Source organism: Dermacentor albipictus, chromosome 1 (genome assembly GCF_038994185.2).
Source record: "Dermacentor albipictus isolate Rhodes 1998 colony chromosome 1, USDA_Dalb.pri_finalv2, whole genome shotgun sequence".
Lineage (NCBI taxonomy): Eukaryota > Metazoa > Arthropoda > Arachnida > Ixodida > Ixodidae > Dermacentor > Dermacentor albipictus.
This window is the reverse complement of record NC_091821.1, coordinates 180488150-180504857: the sequence shown is the minus strand read 5'-3', so window position 1 is coordinate 180504857 and position 16708 is coordinate 180488150. Positions and strand designations below refer to the sequence as shown.

Here is a 16708-nt window from a genome sequence, read left to right as displayed (position 1 = left end):
GATCCGTACGTAGCGCACGTAGTCTGAACATAGCATAACGCATCTTGTCGTTCACTGTAGAAACGCGGCCCCAGAGCCAGAGAAAAAAACAGCGCAAAACCTTTTTTGGTCCGTGGCATGATGTCTGTGCAAGGGGCATTCATCTGCACTCATCAAAACCAGAGCGGCTGCTGTAGTACGGCGCAAACAAAAAAAAAAGAAGAAAGAAAAACTGCACCGATCCCAACGAAGTCGACACGTCGACAACTCCGGCGCAGCAGCACGCGTTTCCCGCTGCTCTGCCACATCTCCGTGTATAGCGCCACGACGCAGCGCGCCTTGGCCGTCTGCCAGCGCTGCGTGACCGTTGGCGGCTGAGTCAGCTGCCTCTCGCGCGACAGAGAGAGGTCGTGCACTACTCTACTAACACGTTCATTCGGCTCAATTGTCTTACGTGGTATTCTTGCCATACGCGGCCACCCAACGACCTTGTCGCCTCGTTCCGTCTCCAAGCTCGGAACGGCAGGGAGAGAGAAGGAAGCGCTGTTTGGGTGACGTGCAGGTAGCGACGGGACAGCCAGTGCGGTGACGGGCGAAGACTGCGGGCTCGTGGAGCGGAAGTTCGTTCGGCTGCCTGAACAAGAGTGCGCTGTAGCTGAACGATTGTTTGCTTCTTTTCTTGCTTCACTTTGCAGACCGCTTTGTTTACACACGCACACGCACACGCACACACACACACACACACACACACACACACACACGTTACATGACATTTTACTTTTGTGCTAAAGATATCTCGAAATGACGGATCTGGCGTCATCGACGTTATGGTTACGTCATGACACACAGTAAAAGTCCGCCGACTTAATCTAGTAATATAAGGCTAAGTATGCTGGTATTGCTTATAAAAAAGGAATAAATAAGACTGAATAAAGAATGAATAAAAGTAAGAGTGCTGCGACAGTCTCTTCTGACTGCCCTCACGTGTTCCAGCCGTAGCGATCGCAGGAATGGAGCCAGTAACTGTGTCGTGACGTCAGTCATGATGCATCCACTAGTTGGATAACGAAACATAACTGGTTAGCAGAAGTATTGTAGTAAATCGTTTAGCGCCTGCCAGTCTTTTTTTTTCTTTTTCTGCGGGTTACTGCGTTCTCACCTTCATTTAACACAATGACAACGACAGGTAGTAGAAACGTAAGTACTCCTTTAATCTTAGAGAATAATTTTATGTAGAGCATAAATCTGCGATCAATATGGGCTCTTGAATGCAAACTTGCGTGTTATTTCTCGTGTTGCACACAGAGGGCAATGCATTTCGAAAGCTTCCGCCTATCGTGTTGTTTTAGCGGTCAATGGAAGGGTTTCCCAGTGGCCGTTTTCTTCGGCTCCAGCTCACCTTGTCTAAGCGGGGAAAGTCCGTTTGGTTACTGTATAGTTCACTGACGAATGAGCTGAGACAACGGCGCGCTCCCCGTAAGATTCGTGATTTCGCATCAATTTGAAAGATTCGCCGAATCAAGCACGTATCCCTTAAAGGACAAAGAAAAAAAATAAAGAAAACGTAAAAGTTCGAGCTGTTCGGGCGCATCGTAGCCGCATGTGTCCTTTCATCTATTCTAAAATGTTCTTCCCGGTGTGTTTCCCTTCGTCGGTCTCAGCCTGTAAGAGGGCTTTAGCGGTGAACGCTTTTCCCTTTGGACGTAAGCAGCCTGCGCTAGAGGTAGAAGGATAAATCTCCAACGGTAAGCTTTACCCCCAAAGTTACACGATTGATGACTCAAGTCCCTCAATCAGTGAACTCACTGCTGCTACGCTTAATACGCGGAAAATAGAAAGAGAGCGTCTGCAGCAGGAGATTTAGCAGTGGTTAGAGTAAATTTAGTTCCCGGGTTTTACGTGCCAAAACCGCGATTTTATTATGAGGCACGCCGCAGCGAGGGACTCTGGAATAATGTTGACCACCAGGGGTTCCTTAACGTACCCCAATGCACTGGAAAAGGGCGCTTTTGCATTTCGCACCCATCGATATGCGGCCACCGCGGCCGGGGCAGGTGTTAGACGTAATGCGGAAGATGATAGTGCTCCGTCACTTCTATGCTGCTGTGAACAGTGAAAAAAGAAACAGAGAAAGAAAACTGTGTTAAGCAATGAGCTGCGTCTACAACCCACCATACATACATAAATGTTCCCATTGTTACAAATGCAAGTGCAAATGTTACATAAATGCATAAACGGTCCCATTTGTGTTATGTCGAGATTTGATCTACCATGTTCCCAGTCTCAGTACCTTAGCTTGGCTATCTGATTATACTTTGCGGCAGCAGAGTATCAGCTGCGGAGCGCGTTGGGAATTGTACCGCAAGAGCGAGATTCGTCTTGCGCAACTGAGCTGCCTTGCTTGCTAGCTAGAAAGCTAGTTTTGAATTCGGTCGTTCCCTGCCCGTGATCGCGGTCGAGGCTTGATCTCTGCAATTGTGCCGTGCTGGGACTTCTTTCATGTTCATTGAAGTGTTGTACGTTGAGAGGAGACTTCCTTTTTTTCTTTCTTTTTTTATGCTTAAAATATAAAACTTGCTGCACTGTACATTCACAACCATATAAAGCCAACAGGCAATGAAGCCAAGGAAAGCATAGGAGAAAATAGCTGCGGTTGAGACTGAAATGTAGAAAATAGTGGAAAAGAGAAAAAAAAAATGAAACTGGATGAAAAAATAACTTGCCGCTGGTGGGAATCGAACCCACAACCTCCACGTTACGCGTGCGTTGTCCTAAGAAAAATTGCGGGGCAAACGGGAGTAACTGTGCAGTTAGTCTTAAAAAGGGCGCTTTCGCCCATTATGGGACGAAAGCAGTTTCTGAGGCTCGGATCGGTTGCCTAAGGACAAAAAAATATCTGAACCAATATTCGGAACTAGAAGAGGCCTGTGTATGCGGCAGCGAAAAAATCCGGAGACCACTGAGCCATCCTAATGGAATGCGAAGGGATTCACGCAGTGAGAAGCGTAGGTAGCGTACACCTTCCAGAAGCGTTTGGGTTTAAAGTGGACGGAAGCGTCAACCGGTCAGCAGTCGAGATAAGCAAGCAAGAGATGTTTAGCGTATTGGTGTAAAAAAAAAAAAAGCTGGGAAGGGATTCATCTCTTACAAACCATTGCTAGCGGTACAAGGTATATCTTGAAGGGAGAAAAAAGATTACGGAAATGTATACAAAAATGCTAGATTAAAAAAAAGAACAAGTGTAGCATACCTGATTAATCAAGGAGGCTAGGTGACTATTTGTAACCGCCCCATTTCAAAGGGGACGCCATTAAATAATCGCCATCATCGTCATCATCCGACTAACTGCAGGAGTGTACGTGCCGTGTGCAAATTTCGGAAGGCAAGTGTTTAGTCCCTGGTCGGAAAGAGAGCAACGGGAGGACGAAAGGTAACATTTCCTCCCCATGTCCTCCGCTGTTTGCCCCCGTGTACTCGAGTGGTGCGGCGAAAACGGTATTGTCCATAGATCGTGAATAACTTGAAGATCGTGCAATGTCTATTGAACTACACGCAAAGCAGCACTTTGTCTCTTCGTGAGAAAATTGTGTGAAATTTAAAAGATGGAATGTTAGGAGCCATGCACTTCATCTGCACACTATAAGTGAACGATGTACACTAAGCGCGCAAGTCACTGATGGGCTGGAAGATTTTCATGGCCGATGGTGCCTAAGTTCCTTCCGTTCCAAGGAGATTACAAACTTAAGTGAAGCGACGTGTAACTCAAACGGCGCACGCTAAGCGACAGAGCCTTCTCTGTTGTCTTGCATGGCCCGTCTGCGCTCGCTACGCGTACATCACGTGATGTGTCTCACTTGAAATCGCCCTGAGAACAATCGGGCAGCTTTCTCTTTGCAGTCGCTCATGGTTGCAAGCACACGCACCGTTAGGCTCTTCAAGCATGGCATACAGAAAATGCCGTCTCTTTTGTGTTGCCGCACCTACGTTCAGATGCTTAACTTGGTCTCAGTATCCTCTTTTGCCAACCGAGTTGGCAACATTTCTTTATTAAAAAAAAGGAACTGCGAATTGTCGCCTTTGCGATGTGCCCGAGGCCACAGAGCTTTGCTTCATATGTTGTAAAGATGGAATATTTTGGGATGTGCTTCAAAGAACTCTAAAGATGACTTCATTTTGAATCAGCGTATACCACCCGACACTTGACTGCACCCCACGGAGAAGACGTGACTTTTGGCATGTTTTTCCTAATTGGACTACATAGCTTATGGAAGACACGCATGTTGGACGGAAACGCTGAACCCATTGTTTCTTCGAAATTTCAGTATGCTCAAATGAATGGTCACTTCAAGGACATGCCTCGCTTAACAGAGTTTCAACCGGACTGCAACCACCTCTTGATGATTTGCTTGCCGTTGCAACTTTTCTCAGTTCAAGGCTACTTGTAGTTTTTGTGGGGAAAGCACGGGGATGGCGGGAGATGGAAATTCAAAACGATGACCAAAACGAGGACAAGGTGAAAGCAGGAGCCAACGTTTCAACATGCGGACTTTTCTTTTGAAAAAGACAAGTCCACTTGTCGAAACGTTGGCTCCTGCTTTCACATTATTGTCACTGTGGTCATCGTGTTGTAGTTTTTATGGGGTGCATGGTGTGCTCATCGTGATTTATAGGTCCTTTCTAGGCTATGAATACGAGATGTGTTGGCTAGTGGTCGCACGTTTTTCGCGTGTAGTGCGTCCCTCGCATATGCGATGGCGCAATAAATACCATGTAAGATAAAAGCAAAAAATAGTTGCCGCGTGTAGTGCTTCAAAAGAAAGAAAAAAGAAGCCGTGGTGCAGCGGTTAGAGTACCTGACTTCCGAACTGGAGAGGTGACTTCGAGTCCTACTTTGGGGCACTTTTCTTTCGTTCTTTTTTTCAGCTCAATCTTTCTTTATCAGCGTATAAATGGCTCAGTGAAACAAGAAATTAAACTGATTTCATACTTTCTACCGATCCCAGCATAGTGCAGGATGTAGAAGCGTTAGGCAGGGTAAATTGATCAAAGGATAGTAAAGTCTATGATTCACCTCAATATGAAGAAAGAAAGAGTAAAATTGGTCAAGAAGAAACAGGCCAACCTACACGTAGTAAGGGTAAAAGCAGACCAATTTAGGCTGGTGCTTGGAAACAAATATTCATCCTTCAAAAAGATGAATGAAGATGAAATAGAGATAATGAATTAAGCATTCACTAGACTGGCTTCAGAAGAAGCAATCGAAGTAGGAGGTAAGGCCTCAAGGCAACCAGTAGGTAAGCTCTCTCAAGTAACGAAAGACCTCGTAAAGAAGCGACAAAGAATGAAAGTGCCCAATAAAAGTGTCCAAGAGATCATATAGAATTCGAGGAACTGTCAAAAATAATCAACAGGGTGAAAGTAAGGGATATTCGAAATTATAACCTGACAAAGACTGAGGAAGCTGTAAAAGATGGAAGCAGCATGAAATCAGTAAAAATAAAACTTGGCATACGACAAGCCAAGATGTATGCCTTTAAAGATCAGCAGGGTAATATCATCAGCAATTTCGATGATACAGTAAAAGCAGCGGAAGAATTATATACTAATCTATGCAGTACCCATCGCAGCCACGGTACCTCCATTCAAAGTAGTAATGAACAGGTTACAGAGGCTCCTTCTATAAGAAGCGAGAAGTTAGAAGGGCCTTGCAAGAACAGAAATGGAGAAAAGGAAAACCGGCAGGAGAAGATGGAATAACAGTCGATTTAATGAAAGATGTAAGAGACATCACGCTTGAAAACTTCGCGGCCCTTTATACGAAATGTATCACTACTTCAAGGATCCCAGAGAACTGGAAGAATGCGAATATTAAACTAATCCACAAAAAGAGAGACGTTAAAGAAGTGAAAACATATAGACCCTTTAGCTTATTTCCAGTATTGTATTAAATATTCACCAATATAATTTCCAATAGAATAAGGGCAATACTAGACTTTAGTCAACCAACAGGCTGGCTTCAGGAAGGGATACTCTCAAATGGATCACATCCATGTCATCAATCAGGTAATAGAGAAATCTGCAGAGTACAATAAGCCTCTCTACATGGGTTTCATGGATTACGAAAAGGCATTTGATTCAGTAGAGATACCAGCAGTCGTAGAGGCATTACGTAATCAAGGAGTACAGGAGGCTTACGAAAATCCCTTGGAAAATATGTACAAAGATTCCACAGCTACCTTGATTCTCCACAATAAAAGTAGAAAGCTACCTATAAAGAAAGGGGTCAGGCAAGGAGACACAACCTCTCCAATGCTATTCACTGCATGCTTGGAAATAGTATTCAAGCTATTAAACTGGGAAGGCTTAGGAATGAAGATCAACGTCGAATATCTCAGCAACCTTCGGTTTGCAGATGACATGTCCTGTCCAGCAACACTGGGGACGAGTTGCAACAAATGATTGAGGACCTGAACAGAGAGAGTGTAACAGCAGGGTTGAAGATTTATATGCAGGAGACAAAGATACTGCTCAATAGTCTGGCAAGGCAACAAGAGTTTAGGACCGCTAGTCAGCCTCTAGAGTCAGTGATTCACTACGTTTACCTAGGTCAATTACTCACAGGGGACCCTGATAATGAGAAGGAAATTTACAGAAAATAAAAATAGGTTGGAGCGCCTTCGGCAGGCATTGTCAGATCCTAACTGGAAGCTTACCACTATCATTGAAAAGAAAGGTGTACAATCAATGTATTCTATCGGTGGTAACATATGGGGAAGAAACTTGACGATTTACAAAGCAGCTCGAGAACAAGTTAAGGACCGCGCAAAGAGCGATGGAACGAAGAATGTTCGGCGTATCGTTGACTGGACGAGAGCGGTGTGGATCAGAAAGCAAACGGGGATAGCCGATATTCTAATTGTCATTAAAAGACAAAAATGATACTGGGCAGGCCAAGTAATTAGTAGCGGTGATAACCCGTGGACCATTAGGGTTACAGAATGATTGCCAAGAGAAGGGAAATGCAGTCGAGGACGGCAGAAAACTAGGTGGGCTGCTGCTGCTTGCTGCTGCTGCTGCTGAAATGGCTCATTTAGTTAATTGTTTTTTTTTTTGGGACGCATCGGAAAGAATGACCGTTACTCCTATGAGGTGCAAAGGGAAACAGCAGCTGCTAGTCCTTGAAGGAGTAACCGCACGGGGAGCAACAGTTCATCCCCTTGCAGTTACACCCCAGAAGGACGAATGGTTGCGGCAGGTGAGTTACTCTCCTAAAGGAGTATCCTGGATACCCCATTTCGTCTTTTTTCTTAGATCGTATGCCAATTGTGCTATGGTGACGGCTATCAATACGGGCGTTATCTTGGGTAGTTATGTGCTCTTTATCTAGACCTTGGAGTGTTAGCCAGCGCCACTCAGGGCCATGGCGGGCGGATGTGGGACATCCTATTTATTTCCAAAAGCACTCCTGGATATAAATGGAGCACACATAAATACGCAAGATAGGGGCTGGATTGATAGCCGTCGCCGTAGCGGAATGATTGTAACACACGCGTAATACGGAGGTTGTTAGTTCGACTCCCACCGGCGGTAAGTTATCTTTTCGTCCACTTTCATTTTCCCCTTTCCTCACTATTTTCTACATCTCAATCTCAGCCACAGCTAATCTCCACTATGCTTTCCTTGGCTTCATTGTCTGTTGGCTTTATGTGGTTGTGGTTAACGGAAACCGGCCTCTCGGTTTCCCTTTAATCTCTACAGTAAATGGCGCTTAGGATATATGACAAACGGTTAAAGTGTGCTTTAAAAATTTTTCAAAAAAGAAGCTATCTTCCGTACGAAGCAAAATGAAAAGAAAATAAAACAAGAGATTCCGTTGAACGCTCGAGAACGCTAGGGTAGTCAAAATTAATCCGGAGGCCTCCAATGCACCAGTCTTCATAGTCCACGCATAGATTTATGGTGTTAATTAAACCTCGAGAGTGATTTTTTAAGAACTTGTATAATTCATAGAATTCTTTCACGTTATAAGAGTAGATAACGCGAAAAAGCACTGCACCTTCACGTCAAAAGAGGATCTTCGTCAGCAATTAGTACATAACTACTACAGTACAGTACTTCAACTACAGGCCAATCTCACTTATCAGCACATCTTGTAAAATATTGGAACATATTATCTTCAAACACATCACTACATTTCTCGAGCAAGAACATATATTAATACCTCAACAACACGGCTTTAGAAGTGGCCTCTCAACAGTAACACAACTAACCGAAGTGGTCCATGACCTTGCGCTCAGCCTAAACAACCGAAGCCAGACAGACATGATCCTCCTCGACTTCAGTAAAGCGTTTGATTGTGTAAGCCATGTAAAATTAGTTGCAAAACTGGAGGCTGCAATCGGAGGTGGTCAGATTACTGCATGGATAAAAAACTTCTTATCACATCGAACACAATATGTTATTATAGATAACACCCCTTCCAGGTCTGTAGCTGTCACCTCCGGTGCTCCCCAAGGGTCAGTACTGGGCCCATTGCTATTTTTGATCTTTATTAACGACATTGCTGCTAACATTGAATGTGACATTAAGCTCTTCGCGGACGATTGTATTATTTATAAAGAAATTCTCAGTTACGCAGACCACTTGTTATTAAACAGAGCACTCGATTTGGTGTGCAATTGGTGTAAAGAGTGGCAAATGTCAATTAACACCACTAAATCTGTATGCATGTCCTTTACAACAAAAAAGAAGCCTTCAGAATTTTCTTACGCCCTCGGTGGCACTTGCCTGAATAAAGTAAATAACCACAAATACCTAGGTTTGACATTCTCTTCTACCCTTTCTTGGAACTTACATATTGATAATATTACCTCAGTCGCATTACGCAAGCTTTTTTTCCTTAGACGATGTTTACGCCTTGCACCGAAACACACCAGACTACTAGCCTATACAACTTTTGTTCGCCCCGTCTTAGAATACGCTAACATCATCTGGTTTCCACACACATCAACTAACATATCAAAACTAGAAAAGGTGCAAAGAAAAGCTGTGAGGTTCATTTTTAACAAATACAGTCCCTATGACTCCCCTACAAGCCTCTTAGCTGATACAGGTCTTAAAACACTATCTGTTAGGGCCAGACACGCCCGCTTAAAATTCATCTACCAACTAATGCACGACAGTTATAAGATAGATCGAACTAAGTACGTTACTTTGTCTACATCACGCCTGTCGCGAAAAAATCACCCGTTTACACTAAACCAGTACAGTATTCGCAATGACACGTTCAAGTTTTCACTTTTCCCACGTGCGATCAGGGAATGGAATCTCCTCCACTCAGACATAGTTTCCGCTCCGTCGCTTTCATCATTCATTAACCTACTGGAGACATCAAACAGAGAAGACGCCACTTAACACACCCACATATCCTAATCTTAACCCACATATCTGTAATACTTATTTCTGTGCGTGGAATTTATGCATTTCAGACCCCAAACTCGCCGCTTCTGCGCGGTTGTCTGTTGGCTGTATAAGTTCTCTGATCTTACAAGTGTCATTCATTCGCTATTTTTTATATAAATTCTAGTAATACAATATTGTTATATTGTTATACTAACTACATTGTTATATTGTTATGGCCATATTGTTATACCAACCAAAAGTATTGTACTAATGGTGATTTCTGCAGTAGTTAAGGAAGCGTTTTTCCTTTTTTTTTCTTTTATGTACCATGTAACATGACCTGTTTGTTTCTTTCTGTAAAATTGTGCCCACCTGCTTTGGTCTCAACTGAGACTGGCAGTATTACAAACAAATAAATAAAATAAATAAGGTACAACGAAAGCTGAAGAAAAGCACCAATGATGGCCACTACAAAAATGTTAATGGTAGGCAGCGGACCCTCACGCTGTTCGACACACTGATGATTCACCCTATTTCGCAGATAACTTTTCGACGAAAATCACAAGGACTAGAGAAACACACCGCGTATCTTATACGACGCCGTACTTTCAAAAGTAAACGTCCGGCAGTTTTTTTTTTTTTGGCTACTCCTTCAGCTTCTGTGAATGTTTGGTATCTGTTCTGCGCACGTGCAATAGATGACACGCAATAGATAGAGATCCTTGGGTGGTGACAACGGAGGAGCAAGGAAAGAGACGTGCGAGAGAGGATGAATGAATTTGAGGGTAACAGTTACGGTGCCGTGCATGTAACGTATAAGTACGCAGATGCGTCTTACAGCTGATGCTAAGCCGCGAATCAATATAGTGAAGTGTTACGAAATGAATGAAGCACGCATGGTTGCAACGCCGAGAATTTGGGTCCCAAAGCTCACGGGCAGCGGCCGTCCGTCCTTCCGCGCCTCATAACGAGACATGCACTGTGTGCTCCTTGAGCTGCAGCGCCTGACAGGCAACAAATACGGCTGCATTATGTGAACGATCGGGAATAGATCGGGAGTTTGCGCCGTTTGCGTGGTGTCACGAAAAACGCCGGTATTGTGGCAAGCGTACGTGGCACTTCCTTCCTGAAGAATACGAACTGAACGCTCACCCCGGGTGATATTTTGAAAGCTGAAGAATTCCACTGTGTTCTCTCCCTTAAACGAGAGGCTTCATTAGAGTCAACATCCTCTATAGCATATGGCAAGGTGCCAGAATTCGAAAGAGTATTCGCGTCTACTTGTTTACCTGTCAGGCTATAGCCATGCAGTTTCGCTTAATATAAGCGGCCTTTACCCCAGTCCTATGTCATGATTCTTGGGGCTTAATTGCGTTTGTCCTGGCTCTATTTGTTTGCTTTTCTCTAAATATGACCGTCCGAAGCATAGTCTTGGCTTTGTAGGCCTTCTCGCCTCTAACTGATTCTTTGGGGGCGTCGGAATGACACGTACTTGTGCGTTTCTCGTCTAAAACGTGAAGCGCAGCCTTAAATACATCATAGTCGCTATCGTTTTGTGAATTGCGGTTGTTAATTTTTAATCATTTTTCATCGAGGTTTTGATGGAGTGGAAGCATTTTCTTGAGCATGACTGCATATATTATACTAAACATAGCGTACATTATTATGCAGGGGAGCCAAGAGAGGGAAAAAGCAACGAGAGGAAAGGTAGGTAGGTCAACCGGATGAACGTCCGGTTTGCTATTCTACACTGGGGGTAAGGAAGAGGGGAATGAAAAGAGGAACCGAGGGGAGAGAAGTACTGCGACGACGCAAGAGGAAGCGCGGCGCAAACAAACGGTCTTCACTTCACCGGTAATCTTCGCAAACAGCAGTAGTCCGCGAACAGCTTTTTTTGTGTGCCATGTGACGGATCTCGTCATGGTACCAGTATTTTCGACTCAGAAAATATAATGTTGCCGATCCCAGCTGGCTTAACGCGGTCTGGAGCGAGAAACGCTGGACGCCGTACCGACGACCGGTACACGACAGCTGCTCGATGCTTTCCTGACATCGACAATAGCCGCCCGTCGAACTGTCGACCACTCCAAAAACGGAAAGAACAAGCGTTCGCAAACACATGTCCAAACAATAGGCGGTACAGCAGTGTTGCTAATCAGCGGGTGGGACTAACTGGTACTTGCAGCCCTAGCAAAGGCTCGAGGGCACGAAAACGCCAGGAGGCGTGTGTTTTGTGCGAGCAAACAGACGAAGTTTCCTTACGGCGTCCTTCCTCCGTAAAGAACTTGGAAGCACCTGGGTGCCTTCGTGGGCACATCGGGCAGCCTTATAAACTAAGTCATTACCACAATGCCACAGTGACCCGGAAGCCACTAAAAGATGATATCGTGGGCTTTTTCAACAGTGCGATTTATTTTCCTCTCTTATGTTGAGTGCAATCTGTTCGAATGTTCGTACTACGATGATGTAAAGCAGATTTGGGGCACTGAAGAGCTGCTGTTAAGTGACAAAACACGACCGATCTTTGGGCTGGTTATTATTATTATTATTATTATTATTATTATTATTATTATTATTATTATTATTATTATTATGATCATCGTCATCATCATAAAAAAACAAAATTGTAAGCTTCACACGGAAGACTAACAGGACCTTATTTCCCTACAGGGCTAAGGACATTCTCCTGCCAAGAGTTCACGGAACAAATGACCTTGGAGTGTACTTCGATAGCTCTCCGAATTTCTCGCCCCACGCTCAACAGACGAGGCAGCGTGCACTTCGAACGCTCGGCACAGTCTGTCGGGTGACGAGAGACTTCAAACAACCTGGACCATTTGTAACTTCAATATAAGAGCGTATGCCTTCCAGCTCTTGAGTACGCCTCCGTCGTTTGGGGAGGCGCTTGTAGGTCAAAATGTGAACTTCTCGAAAGAGTGCAACAAAAGTTCACATCTATATTTAAACATCGATTCTGTCAAAAGCCTTCCATCTCCATCGAGCTAACACAGGCACTCGCGTTATCTACCGTCACCTGTAGACGGAACAAATCAGGTGCTATTCTTCTTCATAAATTAATACATGAAAAAATCTGCTGCTCGCACTTGCTTTCTGTAATGAGCGCTTTTACATTCCGCGGAAAGGCACAAGGAAGCAGCGCGTCTTTCAGCCTTCAGATTTCTTGTGACCTTCGTCTAGAGTGCAGGTGACATACAACGCCCATTAAGAGTGCCTGGATATCTTCATTCCTAATGTTAATATTTTCCTGAAAGGAACTGGAGTGGAATTTCAATAACTGAACAAAAACTCTCATATCTGTTATGTGTTCCGTCATTCTGTAATCATTTCTTCTGTTTCTCCACTTTTGCTTTTTATTCTCTTCGTGTACACATTTTATGGTCTGTTAAAATCTGTATTCACGAAATTATTTTTTTTTTATGTGTGCGCGTGTGTGTAGTGTTATGTGCGAGTGAGGGCGTGCACTGTTTTTCCTGTGCATCGTTTGGCCAAGTGCTCCAGCACCAAGACCCTCGAGTTTGTTCCTGGGCAATTTAATAAACACTTTTGATTATTATTATTATTATTATTATTATTATTATTATTATTATTATTATTATTATTATTATTATTATTATTATTATTATTATTATTATTATTATTATTATTATTATTGGCTGTCCAGAGGGCCCACGATGCGGCGGTCGGGCAAGGCCTGACTGTCCCAACGTGGGAGCGGCCCGCAGCGCGCTGAGTCGCGTACCTCAGGACTTTATTAAAGTTTTGCATCCATCCATCCATCCATCCATTTTAGGTTTGGAAACGAACTAGTACACCTGTCAGTTCTACTGTCTAACTACAATGTATGTCTCGGAAAAACCAGAGCTTATTCGACGCCGTAAGGGGCTTTGGCTTTATGAGAAAGGTTTATATTGAACTTTTTATACTCTGTACGCATGCACTCAGTGTTCCGAAGAGAAATCTTCTCTTGCCAAAAATTCATAGCATGTATGGAAAGAGAAGGTGGAACAGCATTGGATCATTCCTGTGGAACAACTTACCATCAGAACCAAAAGACGCCAAAAATTTCTCATCATCATCATTGAAACAAAATTGTCGTGTACAATTGACCGTTTGAGGCGTTATCTGCAGTGCGGAATTTATCAGCCTTTGTCTCTTTTGTGTGGTCACTTACCTAGCACTTTCTTTAGCTTTTATCACAGCTAATAGGAAAGAAAAAAAAACAGCCTCCCTCCTGTTTTGTGAATGTGTATTTATTGATCAACGATCTTTTTTTTCTTCCTTTATTTATTTTTATTTTTCGCCGCTGTTGAAAGTTATATTTAATATGGATCCTAACTACCCTTGAGCTAGGAATCCGCATGCATTTTATATCATTTTCTGTATACCACACCCCTTCTTTTTTTCAAAATAATGTATTCCATTAATGACTATACACCTCATGGCTTTCACGTGGCTCGAAATGAGGCAGGTTAAAACGACTCCGCTTATTCGCGCAGCCGCTGAAGTGCATATAGTGGAAACGTCAGAGGCAAGTGAGAATAAACGGGGTCACCATACGGCGGTACTAGACATTTGCGCGTTATCAGCGATGTGAGAGAACGAGTCGAACCGAACCACGTCTTTTGCATATCAAGTGTGCAGTTGGCGTAATGTATCTCCAGAAAAAAAAAAGAAACTACGGTGTAGTTCAGCATCTTACCTCGTGCTGGAAAAAAACGCACCAATCCTCGTTCTATATTCTGCAATAGATGGCGTTTAACCTGGGTGACGAGAGGCACCGCTCTCCAGGTCTCCAGATTAATTTTTTACCAGCCGGGTTATTCTATGCGCATCTAAACGCAATGTAATGTTTGTCTTTCTTAAGCACACGGAAGTGTCTTCACTTCGCCTCCATCGCCAAGAAGTCGTCGTAGCAGAATATCGCACCCGCTAATTTGCGCTCCCCTGCGAGACGCAACAGCCTCTGAGTCGCCACAGCTAGCAGGTCTATTATGCTTCATTACGCAAAACATTTGTGGTAACGTGGCACATACTTCGAGAGGTCGTCACAACTTGTGATGTCTAGAGTGGACGGTTAGTTGCGCTGGTGGCATTTGACTGATGGATATCCGAATGACGATGAAGGTGTGCGCATAAGTATGTGGGACTGAAGAAGGCCTCCTAGAATGAGAGCTCGGCGTCATAACAAGAGCTAGAGATACACCGGGTGTTACAGCGAATATTGCCGAAAATTCCTGAAGACGGATCGTTCAAGATAAAAAAATGCGTTTTTTTTAGAAACCGGATTATCGGGACCGGCGGACGTCAGGAAACAGGTTATGTGCCGTAGTTTGCTCACTACTTAGTTACATACAATATTTAATATATTAATTAGCGCAGTTACGTGCCTACTGACAATGAAATGCTTGTAGTATTATCGAGGTGATCTCGCATCAGTTGTCAAACAGCGCGAAAAGCCCTTCTCCTGCAGGCCCCGCTGCCCGAGAACGTTTCTCTCTTTTTGATGGGAAACTGAGACGGGGCGCTTCAGGAGCGCAGGGAATCACGTGCACAAGAAACGTTAGCTGTTGACGTCCACTGACGTCTCCCCAGTCGGCGCCACGCAGGCCGAACCACCTCTTCTTATTTCGGCGAGGTATTTACGGCTCTTGGCGTGCCTTGGCTTCACGGTTATGTCGGCATTGCTCAACATTGGCCATCACCTATGACTGGCAAGTTAGATGCTCACTTGAACGGTCACAAATGTCAAGATAATAACTTTTCTAGGAGCTGAAAGTCATCAGAAGAAAAAAGAAAGCCTCCGATACCACTCGCCGCCCAGTGAAACCCATGCGAGCATGACCGAACGGCGAGTGTGCGCTAAGCTTCGTTTCGGCGCATCGATGACGTGTGAGGGGAGCGCTCGCCTCGAGCCGTAATCACCACGTCGAAACAAGAAAGATGGTTCGTCTTGCGTGGCGCAGGCAGGGAGACGCCAGAAAACGTCAACGCCTGACGTTTGCTGAGCACGTGGTTTCCTGCACTCCTGAAGCACCCAGTTTCAGTTTCCCAGCAGAAAGAGAAACATTCTCGCGCCGCAGAGCCTTGCAGAAGGACATTTCGCACGATTCGAGAACTAATAAGAGATAACCCAACAGTAGCTACAAACTTTACATTGTCAGTATAGACATGTAGGTGCGCTAATTAAATATATTAATTATTAGATTTAACTAAGTAGCCGGCAAATTCGAACACATAACTTGTTTTTTGCCGCTCACTGGTCCCTACAATCCGGTTTCCAAATCCGGCTCTATTTCTCGTAATTTCTGGCAGTCTTCGCATTGAAACCAGGCATAACAAGCACGCGTATCAATGATGCAAAAAAATAATAAGAAGAAGGATGGCTGGGCGTTGACGGGATGGTCTTATGAAGGAAACCGAAGTGAAGATGGGAAACTCACAAACGCGAGTTGTGGTGCAGCTAGCAGAGGGCTCGATTTGGCTCCAGAAGCAGCACGGGTAGTCTGAGGTACATGTCGCGGAAGGAAAGGGACATGCACCACGCCAAGTGACACTCCTGCAGCACAGAAATCTTCGGTTATACGATGACACGAAGGTCATATGTAATAAGAATAGACTCTGCTCGCTCTAGAGGTGCACAGCCGTGACGGCAACATTGATCCGGCTGTAGACGTGTAGTTCATGCTACCAGGGCTTGCATTATCTTCCGGCAGTTTCAGCAGCACGTCGAATGTTTCATACCTTCCACTTGAACCACATCTCTAAGCTGCAGAAGCATCCCAGGAACATTACATTCTGATTAGATCGAATTATGTCACAATTTCACCCAGATGGATGACTAAACCTGCCCTGAAAAGATAATTTCTGGAGCGCTGACGTGCTGGCAGTTCTCCAGGCTGGCAATATGTTTCTGAATTGTGGAGAGCCTTAAAATGACGCTTCCTTTGCCTTGGACGTGAAAATTGCGCCGAACGTTAAAAGAGGCATTCCGAGCCATATTACAAGGCTGAGGGATATAGTATTAGTTAATCTGTGATCATTAAACCCAGATAAGTTGTGCAGAACAATCAGAGTATGCGGGATGGACTGGGCGTACAAGAGGCTTGTTAAGTTTCTCCAGAGATTACATCATGCTGTCCTACGTAGTATGTGATATACATCACAATACGGTCAAGGTAAACTTCACGTTCCCCGTGAGAGACTATATTATCGACACACTGGAAAAGCTGCGTGTCCGTGCTGCAGCTGCTCTTATCTGATTATCTGGTTGCAGGTTATCCAGATATCTTTATGTCAAGGACAACTT

The 16708-nt window shown here is 44.2% G+C and overlaps 1 long non-coding RNA gene across 1 annotated transcript in view; it reads right to left on the bottom strand.

The window, feature by feature from the left end:
• Positions 1–330: 330 nt before the first annotated feature.
• LOC135897720 (uncharacterized) overlaps positions 331–16708 on the bottom strand; it is a 56256-nt gene continuing 39878 nt past the window's right edge. Inside the window, exons 3-4 of the long non-coding RNA XR_011512167.1 lie at positions 15843–15958; positions 331–613 (exon numbers count right to left, since the gene is read on the bottom strand). This is a non-coding gene — a long non-coding RNA (uncharacterized lncRNA). The remainder of the gene's footprint in view (positions 614–15842; positions 15959–16708) is intronic.